A 14,735-nucleotide genomic window follows, 5' to 3' on the forward strand; every position below is an offset into this window, starting at 1 on the left:
GGGGACTTGAGATCTGGGCAGTGGCGGTGAGGGGAGGTACAGACACCAGGACAGCTATGGTGAGAACAGTCAGGCAGTCTGGTATTGAACTACTAAAGCCAGGTTAGTGAATACCTCCCAACTTTTTCAGAACAGACAAAGGGACAATCCATGTGGTCTGCTATGCACACTATGGAAAGTTTTGACCACATCCAAACCACACGCATTTACCCTTCTTTGAACCCTGGCAGGAAGAGATGCCAAAGGGTGTGTTAGTATTGAGGGACATTCGGCGATACAATGGACTGTAAAGAGTAGACTCAAATCCGAGACTATCACGCTGTATCAGGTATGGTTGGGACTAGAGATGAGCAGCTTTCCAGTTCATTGTTACCTGGCGGCTCGGCAAAACTTTTACCTTCCAGCGTCCCAGCACAGCTTTTGATTAGCCAGGGCTAGCATGACATCATTTGTGCATGATCCTCATCTCTAGTTGGGGGCCTATGGATATTTTTTTGTTCATTCATAGTTGTAGCAGCCATAATGTTCTCATTTTTATGTAAGCTTCGCTATACGACATCGTGCTTTTTTGTGTTTGCAAATCTGTGTTCACAAGTTGCAGAAATACTGTGTTTTGTTGTTTTATAAACATTAAAAATGCTGCTTCAAATTTGCAACAAAAACTCATCAATTAAGGGGAAAAATACATAAAAAACATAGTATAAACACAAAAATTAGAGATGATTGTTATTGTATCATGTGAAGCAGACACATGCAGATTAAGGCAGTAGAAAAATATCAACATTTACGCTATTTGTGAACACGGCCTTAGTGTTACATTTTTATTACATTTTTTTGTGAGTTTAATGAAGAAAATTTATATACTCATGCCATTATTTTATGCCACTTATCAATCACTGTAAATAATCTGATCACTGTGTTCTACGGGTTGTTACGGTTATAAGCAGGGCTGTGGAGTCGGAGTCGGTGCTCATTTTGGTGGAGTCGGAGTTGGAGTTGGAGTCAGTATAAAATGGACCGACTCCGACTCCTAAAATATATAATAAATTGGGTACAATAGTTCAAAGCAGAATGTGCTGAATATTTTTTCATAGGAATTTGGGAAAGTTATGAAATGTCCTATAAATGACTGTTCTATTCCTGATCTAAGGCTACATTCACACACAGCGTTTTTCCTGCATTTTTTTCAGTTGCAAAAGCAGATCAGATTTTTAAAAAACCGTATCACCTGACAGGTTTTTGAGAAATCTGCTCTATCTATATATCCATTTATCCATATCTGTCTATCCATATCATATCTGTACCAAAAAAAAACAAAAAAAAAAACGTGCGTCCCTAGATACCCGATGTGTACGTTAGTTACCAGCTCCCTGCATCAGCGCGCTGTTAACTAACGTACACATCGGATATCTAAGGGACGCACGTAAGGCCTTACATCATCATGGCATCCGGCATCAATATGCATTCCTCCTGATGAACCGTGCAAACTGGGAAACGCGTCGGGGTGGCCTGAACATACGCTAAGTTCAAATTATTTGCATCATTGTATATTGCTCTATTTTTAAGGCCTTATGTCCCTATGATTGAGGGGCTGCCTATTGGTATTACATATGTGATTAAGTTTTTTATTAATGAGGGAGACTATTGCTCCTAGGTTAATGAATATGCCGCTATGTGTGTAACACTCTTTGAGGTGGCTTAAATATATGTCAAAATTTAATCATTTGTATTTTTATATATGGCTCTAATTCAAAGGCCTTATGTCCCTATGATTGAGGGGCTGTTACATTGATATTATCATATATGAATAAGTCCTTTATTTATGGGGGAAAAATTGTTGCTCCTAGGATGTGAAAATGCAGCTGTGTGTCTAACATTTTTTCTGGATTTGGATCATTGTGGCAATTATGGGCCTTAATGTTGTTTGGCCTTTTTATGTTGCCTGCTAATTCTGGGTTTGAACCTACTAAATGAAATGTTATATATTGTGTAAGGATCTATTCCTTTCATTTCTTTTCTTTGCTATATTGTTTTCCCTCCTATATTGATAGGGTGATATTAGGGGAGAGAGGGACAGTCCACGGTGAGTGGGGGCGCCAAAAAATCGTTTCTTAGGGTGCCAACCTCCACGGCAAGGAAGGAGTCGTGAGGCATATTGCAGAGTTATTGCAGGCAATTTTTGTGTGTTAATATTGTGGGTTATATGGGTTTTTTTACCCTACACACTGGGATAGGTGTTTTTTACTATAATAAGGAATTAAAATTGTTTTTAAGGGAAATATATGTTCACTACCACAGCATCTTGCAGCGGCATGCTATTCCATCCGGTTTGTGTTTAGTTGGACCATCATTTATTTTTCAACAATACAATGACCTCAAACACACCTCTAGGCTGTGTAAGGGCTATTTGACCAGGAAGGAAAGTGATGGGGTGCTACGCCAGATGACCTGGCCTCCACAGTCAACATACCTGAACCCAATCGAGATGGTTTGGGGTGAGCTGGACCGCAGAGTGAAGGCAAAAGGGCCAACAAGTGCTAAGCATCTCTGGGAACTCCTTCAGACTGTTGGAAGACCATTTCCGGTGACTACCTCTTGAAGCTCATCAAGAGAATGCCAAGAGCGTGCAAAGCAGTAATCAAAGCAAAAGGTGGCTACTTTGAAGAACCTAGAATATAAGACATATTTTCAGTTGTTTCACACTTTTTTGTTAATTGTATAATTCCACATGTGTTAATTCATTGTTATGATGCCTTCAGAGTGAATCTACAATTTTCACAGTCATGAAAATAAAGAAAACTCTTTGAATGAGAAGGTGTGTCCAAACTTTGGTCTGTACCGTATACATGTACATGTATACAGTGTATTACATATTTAGAATTTATTACAGTTTTTTGTGTTCTAAAGTTGTATTCAAATAAATAGATATTATGTTCTATCGAAATATCTTGATTATTGTATCATAGAAATGATTAAATGTCTGATGTTCACATTGTTGTGCTACAATAAATTTTTCACTTTAAATATAAGCAATATATGTGGGAGTCGGAGTCGTGGAGTCAGAGTCGGAGTTGGGGTTGGAGTCGGTGTAAGGGAAATTGAGGAGTCGGAGTTGGAGTCGCAGGTTTGGCTTACCGACCCCACAGCCCTGGTTATAAGGACACCAAATATGACCATGTTATTTGCTAATTTATTATGTTTGTTATTTTTTTTAAAGTACATTAAAAATTACATTTATGCAATTGTTTTTCATTATTTTTTAGTAATTTTATAGGAAAAAAATAAATTTGGCTTTTATTTCCCTTCTAAAATATAGTGACATAGAAATACACTGCTACATATGCAGATGTGCAGCTATCTACCTGTACAATCTGCCTGTGATTTGACAGTCCACAATAGAAAATCCTCCCATTCTTGTTAGTGCAGGCTGTGGCTTGTAGCTTTTGCTACTGCCTACAATGATGTAAGTTGTGGGTTTGGACCGGATTACAAGAAAAAAAAAGAATTGTTTATTTAATGTGTATTCAGAACTGAGATGCTGGTCCCACACCCTGAGGAGGAGCTACAGAGCGATGAAGACACTGGAGAGTGGAGGTCGGGACAAAGACCAAAACTGCCAGGACCAGACCTTCCTGTTGGGACAATCCCGCTTAGTCTGGAATGGTTGGGGGCCGCTTCTGTCCAGTTTTCAACTGTGAAAGTAGTTACCACCACAGCTCTGCTGTGAGCAGTGAGAGCAGTGCTGCTGTGGTGACTTCTTTCAGTGACAAAAGCAGATCAGGCAGCCTGGAATCATTAGTACAACACCAGGCTGCCTGACCCATATTCAACCTCTGAATAAAGTCAAATGAAGTGAATTCAAAGGTGTAAAAAATTTAAAAATACCATTTAATTCACCCCTTTCTCCCTCATTAAAGGGAACCTGTCAGGAGGTTTGAGCTCAGTAAACTACAGGCAGTGTCAGGTCAGTGCCGTGACACTGATTAAAATGATACCTGGGTGACGAAATCCGTCTTGTAGTTGCTGTTTAATCTGTATTTGTAATTATCAGTTAATGAGATTCTGGTGCTCAGGGGTGGACTGTGGGTAGGGATTTATGTGGCATTCTGTGTACATTTGCATCTACTGTATATGTCTTATGACTGGTCACTGATCCTTCACTGACCTGCCCATTATTTTATATAATGCATATAAAGTGTTGGCATACAAAAAAAAATTATATCAAGCAAAATGGCGGCGGCAGTGGCGCCTGTGCAGTAGCATCTATCTCTTACCAATGGATGCTACTTTGCAAGCGCCATCCCCGGCGACATTTTGCTGCAGTCACATATTTCCTACAGCAAAATGGTGGCGCATGCGCAGTAGCATTTATTGGTAAGAGACAGATGTTACTGCGCAGGCATCACCACCATTTTGCTGGATGTAGATTTTTTTCTAAGCCTACAATGTTTTTGCACTGACATGTCATTAGCCCATACAGATTCATATGCATGCAGAGCACCACATAAGCCCTGCACACATGCCGCCCCGAAGCACCAGAATCACATTAACTGAAAACTACAAATAAAGATTAAACAAGATGGATTTCATCAATCTAAGTATCATTGTAAGGCCAGATCACACATCCGAGAAATTCGGACGAGTCTCGCATCTTAACCCCTTCACCCCCAAGGGTGGTTTGCACGTTCATGACCGGGCCAATTTTTACAATTCTGACCACTGTACCTTTATGAGGTCATAACTCTGGAACGCTTCCATAGATCCTGGTGATTCTGACATTGTTTTCTCGTGACATATTGTACTTCATGTTAGTGGTAAAATTTCATTCAAATAACTTGCGTTTATTTGTGAGAAAAACGGAAATTTGGCAAAAATTTAGAAAATTTTTGCAATTTTTCAACTTTGAATTTTTATACCCTTAAATCACAGAGATACGGCACACAAAAAACTTGATAACTAACATTTCCCACATGTTTACTTTACATCAGCACAATTTTGGAACCAAAATTTTTTTTTGTTAGGAAGTTATAAGGGTTAAAAGTTGACCAGCGATTTCTCATTTTTACAACACCATTTTATTTTTAGGACCACATCACATTTGAAGCCACTTTGAGGGGTCTATATGATAGAAAATACCCAAAAGTGACACCATTCTAAAAACTGCACCCCTTAAGGTGCTCAAAACCACATTCAAGAAGTTTATTAACCCTTTAGGTGCGTCACAGGAATTTTTTTGAATATTTAAAAAAAAATGAACATCTAACTTTTTTTCATAAAAAAAATACTTCAGGTTCAATTTTTTTTATTTTACCAAGGGTAACAGGAGAAATTGGACTGCAAAAGTTATTGTGCATTTTGTCCTGAGTACGCAGATACCTGATATGTGGGGGGGAACGACTGTTTCGGCGCATGGCAGAGCTCAGAATGGAAGGAGCGCCGTTTGACTTTTTCAATGCAAAATTGGCTGGAATTCAGATTGGACGCCATGTCACGTTTGGAGAGTCCCTGATGTACCTAAACAGTGGAAACCCCCTACAAGTGACCCCATTTTGGAAACTAGACCCCCCCAAGGAACTTATCTAGATATGTGGTGAGAACTGTGAACCCACAAGGGCTTTACAGAAGTTTATAACGTACAGCGGTACAATTAAAAAATCATATTTTTTCCACAAAAATGATCTTTTCACCCCAATTTTTATTTTCCCAAGGGTAACAGGACCCTAAAAGTTATTGTGCAATTTGTCCTGAGTACGCTGATACCCCACATGTGGGGGTAAACCACTATTTGGGCGCATGGCAAAGCTCGGAAGGGAAGCAGCGCCATTTGACGTTTTTGGCTGGAATTGAGATCGGACACCATGTCGCGTTTGGAAAACCCCTGATGTACCAAAACAGTGGAAACCCCCCACAAATGACACCATTTTGGAAACTAGACCCCCTAAGGAACTTATCTAGATGTGTGGTGAGAACTTTGAACCCCCATGGGCTTCACAGAAGTTTATAACGCCCGGGCGTGAAAATAAAAAATTCGTATTTTTTCCACAAACATGATCTTTTAGTCACCATTTTTTTATTTTCCCAAGGGTACCAGGAGAAATTGGACCCCAAAAGTAGTTGTTGTCCAATTTGTCCTGAGTATGCTGATACCCCATATGTGGGAGAAAACGACTGTATGGGCACACGTCGGGGCTCGGAAGGGAAGTAGTGACGTTTTGGAATGCAGACTTTGATGGAATGGTCTGCGGGTGTCATGTAGCCTTTGGAGAGCCCCTAATGTACCTAAACAGTGGAAACCCCCCACAAATGACCCCATTTTGAAAACTAGACCCACTAAGGAACTTATCTAGATGTGAGGTGAGCACTTTGAACCCTCAAGGGCTTCACAGAAGTTTATAATGCCAGGGCATGAAAATAAAAAAATCGTATTTTTTCCACAAACATGATCAATTAGTCCCCAATTTTTTCATTTTCCCAAGGGTAACAGGAGAAATTGGACCCCCAAAAGTTGTTGTCCAATTTGGCCTGAGTACGCTGACACCCCATATGTGGGAGAAAACTACTGTATGGACGCACGTCGGGGCTCGGAAGGGAAGCAGTGACGTTTTGGAATGCAGACTTTGATGGAATAGTCTGCGGGTGTCATGTGCGTTTGGAGAGCCCCTGATGTACCTAAACTATTGAAACTCCCCACAAGTGACCCCATTTTGGACACTAGACCCCCCACTGAACTTATCTAGATGTGTGGTGAGCACTTTGAACCCCCAAGTGCTTCACAGAAGTTTATAACACTCGGATGTGAAAATAAAAAAATCATTTTTTTCCACAAAAATGATATTTTTGCCCCCAATTTTTTATTTTCCTAAGGGTAACAGGAGAAATTGGACCGCAAAAATTGTTTTGCAATTTGTCCTGAGTAGGCTGATACCCTACATGTGGGAGTAAAACACTGTTTGGGCGCATGGCAGAGCTTGGAAGGGAAGGAGCACCATTTGACTTTTTCAACTCAGAATTGGCTGGAATTGAGATCAGACGCCATGTTGCATTTGGAGAGCCCCTGATGTGCCCAAACAGTGGAAACCCCCCAATTATAACTCCAACCCTAACCCCAACACACCCCTAACCCTAACCCTAGCCCTAACCCTAGCCCTAACCCTAACCCTAACCCTAACCCTAGCCCTAACCCTAACCCTAACCCTAATGGGAAAATGGAAATAAATACTTTTTTTTTAATTTTATTATTTTTCCCTAACTAAGGGGGTGATATCGGGGGGTTTGATTTACTATTTATGGCGGTTTTTATATTTGGCAGCTGTCGCACGCTAAAAGACGCTTTTTATTGTAAAAATAGTTTTTGCATCACCACATATTGAGAGCTATAATATTTCCGTATTTTGACCCACTGAGTCATGTGAGGTCTTATTTTTTGCGGGACGAGTTGATGTTTTTATTGGTACCATGTTCGGGCACGTGACGTTTTTTGATCGCTTTTTATTCCTATTTTTGGGACGCAGAATGAACAAAAACCAGCGTTTCATGAATTTCTTTTGGGGGGGTGCGTTTACACCGTTCCGCGTGCGGTAAAATTGATAAAGTGGTTTTATTCTTCGGGTCAGTACGGTTACAGCGATACCTCATTTAGGTCGTTTTTTTATGTTTTTGTCGGTTTTATGCAATGAAAACTATTTTATATAAAAAATAATTATTTTTGCATCGCTTTATTCTGCGAGCTATAACTTTTTTATTTTTTCGCTGATGATGCTGTGTGGCAGCTCGTTTTTTGCGGGATAAGATGACGTTTTCAGCGGTACCATGGATATTTATATGCGTCTTTTTGATCGCGCGTTATTACACTTTTTGTTTGGCGGTATGATAATAAATCATTATTTTTTGCTTCGTTTTTTATTTTTATTTTTTAAGGGGTTCGCTAAAGGGGTTAACTAATGGGACAGTTTTATAGGGCGGGTCGTTACGGACGCGGCGATACCTAATATGTGTACTTTTATTGGTTTTTTTTTATTATTTCCAAAAAATGGATTTATTGGGGGAATATTTTTTTTTTTTTTCTAATTTATTTGGCGATTTTTTAAAAATAATTTTAACACTTTTTTTTTTTTTTTACTTTATTAAATAGTCCCAGGTGCCGCTTTGCAGGCACTGAGGAAGCCAGCTTCCTGCAGGCCCCCGAAGGCCCCCGTCGCCATCTTGGATTCGGGGGCCTGGAGGAAAGGAGCCCCCCGCAGCAGCGCTGCACATTGCGCTGCCGTGGGGGGCTCAGGGAAGCACGGAGGGAGCCCCCTCCCTGCCGATGCTTCCCTTTAACCCCCGGTACACCGCGATCATGTTTGATCACGGTGTGCAAGGGGTTAACGTGTCGGGGGCGGTCCGTGACCGCCCCTGACACATTGTGCCGGGTGTCAGCTGTGATAATCAGCTGACACCCGGCCGCGATCAGCGGCGCTCACCACGTGGGCGCCGCTGATCGCGCCGACGTGCTATTCCGTCCATGGGCATAGGGGCCCAGGTCCCATGGACGGGATAGTATGTCGGATGGCAGAAAGGGGTTAAAACCCGGCACTGCCTCTGACACGTGGGAGCGGAGCGTGCGGCTGCGTAGAAATACATGCAGCCACACGCTCCACTCCCGAGTGCCAACGGCAGTGCCGGTTATTAACATGCGAGACTCGTTCGAATTTCTCGTATGTGTGATCCTGGCCTAATCAGTATAACAGCACCAACCTGACAGTGTTTGTAGGTTACTGAGCACAATCCTAATAAGAGGTTTGCCTTAAAAATTAAGGAATAAAAAATAAACAGCATTGCTGCATTTGTAAGACTCCATTCTATCAAAATGTGAAATTATTTCACCCTTATGGTAAATGCCAAAACAGAAAAATGAAAAAATGCCAAAATTGTGTTTACTTTTTGTCACAAAAAATGCAATAGAAAACAATCAAATATTATATGCAGCACAAAATTCTATACAGTAAATAGAAATGATGGCCCACCACGCAAAACAAAAAGGCCTAACATGCCTACACAGATAGAAAAGTAAAGGTGTAAAGGTTCTCAGAAAATGGTGCCACAAACCAAGTTCTGGGGGTGTTTTTATTTCTGATTTCTTTTCTCAACATTACATTTTTAAAAAAATCAATAAAAGTTTGGCATCTCCAAAATCATACTGACCTGGAGAATTATGTTACTGGGTCATTTTTTTTTTCATACAATGAATGGTGAACATAAAACCCTCTCCCAAAAAAATGAAGGAATTTCTGTGTGGGGATGGGTGCCATTTCAATTTTGACTTGTCTTTCAATCATCTGATTGCTTGTGCTATATGCAGAAAAGCCACGGAATTGCTGTACATAGAAGAAATCACATTCTCCTATGAACGCAGCCACAGACTTGCCACAGACTGGCTTACATAGAAGTTCTGTTATGAGCAAATGATGGCGGCTAGAACAGCGCACCTCTTGGGATGCGCAAAGTAAATGCTGCAATCACATGTTGAAAGCTGCATTTAACAGGTTTATGGCGACCGGCAGAGTTCTGATCTGCAGCTGTTACAGTCAGATAAAGACTAAACAGTACTGCCGTCATCTGCTGACAAAGATGCATGCTCAGCTTCTGAGTCCGCATCAGAGACAAGGAGACAACTTATGATTCACCATTACATCTTATTACAAATTGGAAATATCAAAACTTTAATTTTTTTTACATATTTTATACTGTATTAAAAACAAAATTAAATAATTAAAAACAAAACTAAAATATTAATATTTTACATTTTTTGAATTGTTGAAAAAAAAACATTTTTTGGTCAGAATTTTTCAGTTCAGATTTTCAAGGCAGACTGTTGCTAAATAGCCAAATAAAAATGCTAGTCTAGATACAAAGATAGACTACATTTTTGTCAAATTTCCTGATCGATGACAAATCAGAATATTCTAAAAGTGAAGTAGTTTTCCATCAGATTTTATTTTCTTGCATTTCTGCTTTGGAAAATCTTGTGTGCTGGTCAGTACTCCAAGCATGATCTAAAGTATATTCATTTCCTGGTTTCACGTTATTCAGCTTATTGCCTTCCCCCTCCTTAGTTTTAATAGTGACATATTCCCCTCTTCTATCTCATTTCACAATCACAAGCAAGCATTGAGATGGTTATAAGTGACATAATGACAAAGCAATGATGGGTTGAGCAAACGACTTTGGTTATGGCTGACAAGTTAATTTATGGTTCGGTGATCTGCGCTGGCTGCCAGCACATTCATAAAACGCTCTTCTTTCTAATCCCTCACCAATTATATTATTGAGTGTCCCATGAAGATGAAGAATAAGGTGACAGACCCTCAGAGCTGAGCGTGAGCCGCTAAACCATGACTGATCACTTCCTGAGACTCACAGTCGTCAGGCATGTTTCACAAATGTCCAGTAAAACAGATCATCGCCACTCTGCAATGGATTTACTGCTCAGCACTTCATTTTTTATGGCCCTGCGATGCGTTCACTTCCATACTATGCAAATAAACTCCCCATTTATGTGCACATTACTTTATTCTTGTAATGTTTGGGAAAGAGGAAGACATAAATCATTGCTACTGATCGCCTATAAAAGAATATTCGAGCCATGATCATGAGGTTTCCTGTACTGTAGTCACTGGAACGTACCATGTAAACAGGACCTGTCAATTAAATTAATCTTATTGATCATAACCTGTACCAGAATAGCTCTTGGTTTCTTAATTCCCTCTCCCCTTTCAATAATTAGTATTGGGGGCTTGTCATGCTCGCGCATAGGCTGATTGGTGCGAGCCGGTGGGTTGTGGCCCCACTGTGCCACAGACCAGACTACCCTGGAAGGGGCTTGACTAAGACAGCCACCTTGGTCTTCTCTGAAGCCTCCAATGGTGAGGTCAGGGTTGTGCGGCAGGCAGCTGTCAGGTGCCACTCCAGGGTAGTGTCTGGCTGTGACTGCTGATTCCACTCGGGGACAGGACACCTGGTCAGGTGTGAGTGACAGGCAGGCTGAGACACAGGGCAAGCAGGCACGGCTGAGACACAGGGCAAGCAGGCACGGCTGAGACACAAGGCACGCAGGCACGGCTTGAGACACAGGGCAAGCAGGCATGGCTTGAGACACAGGGCAAGCAGGCACGGCTTGAGACACAGGACAAGCAGGCATGGCTTGACACACTGGTAAGTAGGCATGGCTTGGAGACACAGGGCAGGCTGGCATGGATGAGACACAGGGCAGGCTGGCATGGACGAGACACAGGGCAGACTGGGACGGACGAGACACAGGGCAGGATGGCACGGACGAGACACAGGGCAGGCTGGCATGGCTTGAGACACAGGGCAGGCAGGCATGGCTTGAGACACAGGTCAGGCAGGCACAGCTTGAGACACAGGGCAGGCAGGCACGAATTGAGACACAGGGCAGGCAGGCACGGCTTTGAGTGTGGAGTAGGCGTAGCCGCAGGAGTGCGGAGTAGGCGGAGCTGCAAGGGAGCCAAGCAGGCGGAGCTGCAAGGGTGCACAGCAGGCGGAGCTGCAAGGTTGCAGAGCAGGCGGAGCGGCAAGGGTGCAGAGCAGGCGGAGCGGCAAGGGTGCAGAGCAGGCGGAGCTGCAAGGGTGCAGAGCAGGCCGAGCTGCAAGGGTGCAGAGCAGGCAGAGCTGCAAGGGTGCAGAGCAGGCAGAGCTGCAAGGGTGCAGAGCAGGCAGAGCTGCAAAGGTGCAGAGCAGGCAGAGCTGCAAAGGTACAGAGCACAGACAGGGAGGATACAAGGAAAGACACAGCAGGGAAAGAAGCCAAAGACAAGGAGGCAGGGGTAGCACAGAGTTCAGACAAGGTACAGGGACAAAGACTCAAGGACCAGGATATACTGCCTCCTGGAAGGCGGACGGAAGTACTAGGCAAGACAAGGTCAGGAGCTATAGCACAGAGACCAGGATATTCAGCCTCCTGGAGGGCAGACAGAAAATACTAAGCAAGGCTAGGAGTATTCCTCCAGAGAAGGAGGAGATACACAGGAGATGAATTGGCAGGCTCAGTAGTCCTGCACATCAATGCCTGTATAATACACTCTCATGTGGGGGTCCCAAACCTCAGCATATCGTCATGCTTGTGTACAGCTGAGTGGCCTTTATCCCCGAATATATCTCATAGCCACTCAGCTGTACACAAGCAAGACGATATGCTGAGGTTTGGGACCCCCACATGAGAGCGTATTATACAGGTATCGGTGTGCAGGACCACCACACCTAAGATAAGTACAGTGATACTCTGATAGTTCACCATGAGAGTAATATGAATGCAGTATATATGGGGAATGTACATTGCTTCGACCTACTGTGCTCCATAGGTGATTTGTATACTGTATCGGCTTATAATAAGGCACTAATATAAATGTTCTTAGATATGGTACTAGGAATATAAAAAGTCCGCCATATTTGAAGAGTTGAAGGACATATTTGCTATATTATGTTAGATAACAGAGGATCTATGTGGAGCTATATCATTGATATGGAAACATAAGCATACCACAGATGGTCTAATATGAATGGTTTCTTTTTGATAAAGCTGAGATAGTGGTATACTTGGATGTGTCTACCAAGATACACTATTATACAGCTGTATATACCATATGTTCTATTGGTCCTTCAACAAGATAAGAAGTAAAGGCGGCATAGCACAGGTTGCTGTTTTATTTGCACATATGCACAAGCACTTTTTAGGCACTTTAATAGTTTTTAATTATAGAATAAAAGTTAAGTTTTATATTATACTATACCAATCTGCTATATACGGTATTGATCTGGGTATTGGTACATTAACCCCTGCTATTCATCGCTAAAGCAAACCTGATAGGTCCAACAAACTTCCTCAACTGCTACCATAAGGTTACATTGGCCTATTACTGCATTGCAATAAACTTTCTGTAGCCCCATACAAATAATAATAATAATAATAATATTTTATTTCTATAGCACCGACATATTCCGCAGCACTTTACATTTCAGAGGGGACTTGTACAGACGATAGACATTACAGCATAACAATAATCACATAGATCATAACAGATACAAAGTGGAATGAGGGCCCTGCTCGCAAGCTTACAATCTATAAGGAAAAAAGGTAGACACGAAAGGCGGGTGGTAACAGTTGCCTTCATTGTTCACACAAGCCATAATGTTAAGTGTGTAACAATACAGACACAGAGGGCTAATAGATGCATAAAGCATGTGGGAACATGATGTGGGGAACCTGGTTATGGTAAAACTTTTGACTGTGCCATACAGGGATAGTTAGGTTAATGTGTTGAGGCGGTAGGCCAATCTGAATAAATGCATTTTTAGGGCACACTTAAAATTGTCGGGATTGGGGACTAATCGTATTGACAGGGGAAGTGCATTCCAAAGAATTGGCGCAGCACGTGCATAGTCTTGGAGACGGGAGTGGGAGGTTCTGATTAGAGTTGAGCGAAACGGGTCGAAAAATTTCAAAAGTCGCCGACTTTTGGCAAAGTCGGGTTTCATGAAACGAAACCCGACCCTAGGATGAGGTCGGCCACGAGGTCGGCGACTTACGCGCCAAAGTCGCGTTTCAAAAGTTTGTTTTGCGCTCTTTTTCAGCCAATCAGGATCCACGGACACTGTGGGCAACGTGATGACATAGGCAAGGGTCACCACCATCTTTCAGAAGGGCATGCAAGTGATTGGCTTGCTTTGGTGGGCGTCACAGGGGGTATAAAAGGGCGTGCACGCCGACCGCCATCTTACTTCTGCCGATCTCAGTATAGGGAGAGGTTGCTGCTGATTCTGTAGGGAGAGCGTTAGGCAGGGAAGAAGACAAAAGAACTGCTTCTGCTGCTAGCGATTTGGCCTGCACAACACACCAGTCACTGTGTGTGCAGTGCAAGGGGAGGCTATATAGTGGTGTATCAGTGGTGTTGGTTGTTGGGCTGCCTTCTAAGGCTTCCTGACATTCCTGCATTGCTGTTTACCCACTGCTCCGCAAACTGCTTTTTTAAAAGCAATCCCAATTTTTTTTTTGTCCTGCTGAGAAGAAAAAAAAACTACTTCTGCTGCTAGCAATTTGGCCTGCACAACACACCAGTCACTGTGTGTGCAGTGCAAGGGGAGGCTATATAGTGGTGTATCAGTGGTGTTGGTTATTGGGCTGCCTTTTAAGGCTTCCTGACAGGCTGGCATTGCTGTTTACCCACTGCTCTGCAAACTGCTTTTTCAAAAGCAATCCAATCTCCCTTATCCTCTAGTCACTTTTGTCACAGCTGTGCCATCGAGCCTGTCACATAGCGCTCAGATATCAGTGGGCCTCACACAATCCAAAAGTGTCCAGTGTCCAAAAGTGTGTGCAGAGATTCAAAATCTCCCTTATCCTCTAGTCACTTTGGTCACAGCTGTGCCTTCGAGCCTGTCACATAGCACTCACATATTCATTGGGCCTCACACAATCCAAAAGTGTCCAGTGTCCAAAAGTGTGTGCAGAGATTCAAAATCTCCCTTATCCTCTAGTCACTTTGGTCACAGCTGTGCCATCGAGCCTGTCACATAGCGCTCAGATATTCATTGGGCCTCACACAATCCAAAAGTGTCCAGTGTCCAAAAGTGTGTGCAGAGATTCAAAATCTCCCTTATCCTCTAGTCACTTTGGTCACAGCTGTGCCATCGAGCCTGTCACATAGCGCTCAGATATTCATTGGGCCTCACACAATCCA

Source organism: Dendrobates tinctorius, unplaced genomic scaffold (genome assembly GCF_039654945.1).
Source record: "Dendrobates tinctorius isolate UK_male_01 unplaced genomic scaffold, ASM3965494v1 ptg000069l, whole genome shotgun sequence".
In the NCBI taxonomy this organism is placed as follows: domain Eukaryota; kingdom Metazoa; phylum Chordata; class Amphibia; order Anura; family Dendrobatidae; genus Dendrobates; species Dendrobates tinctorius.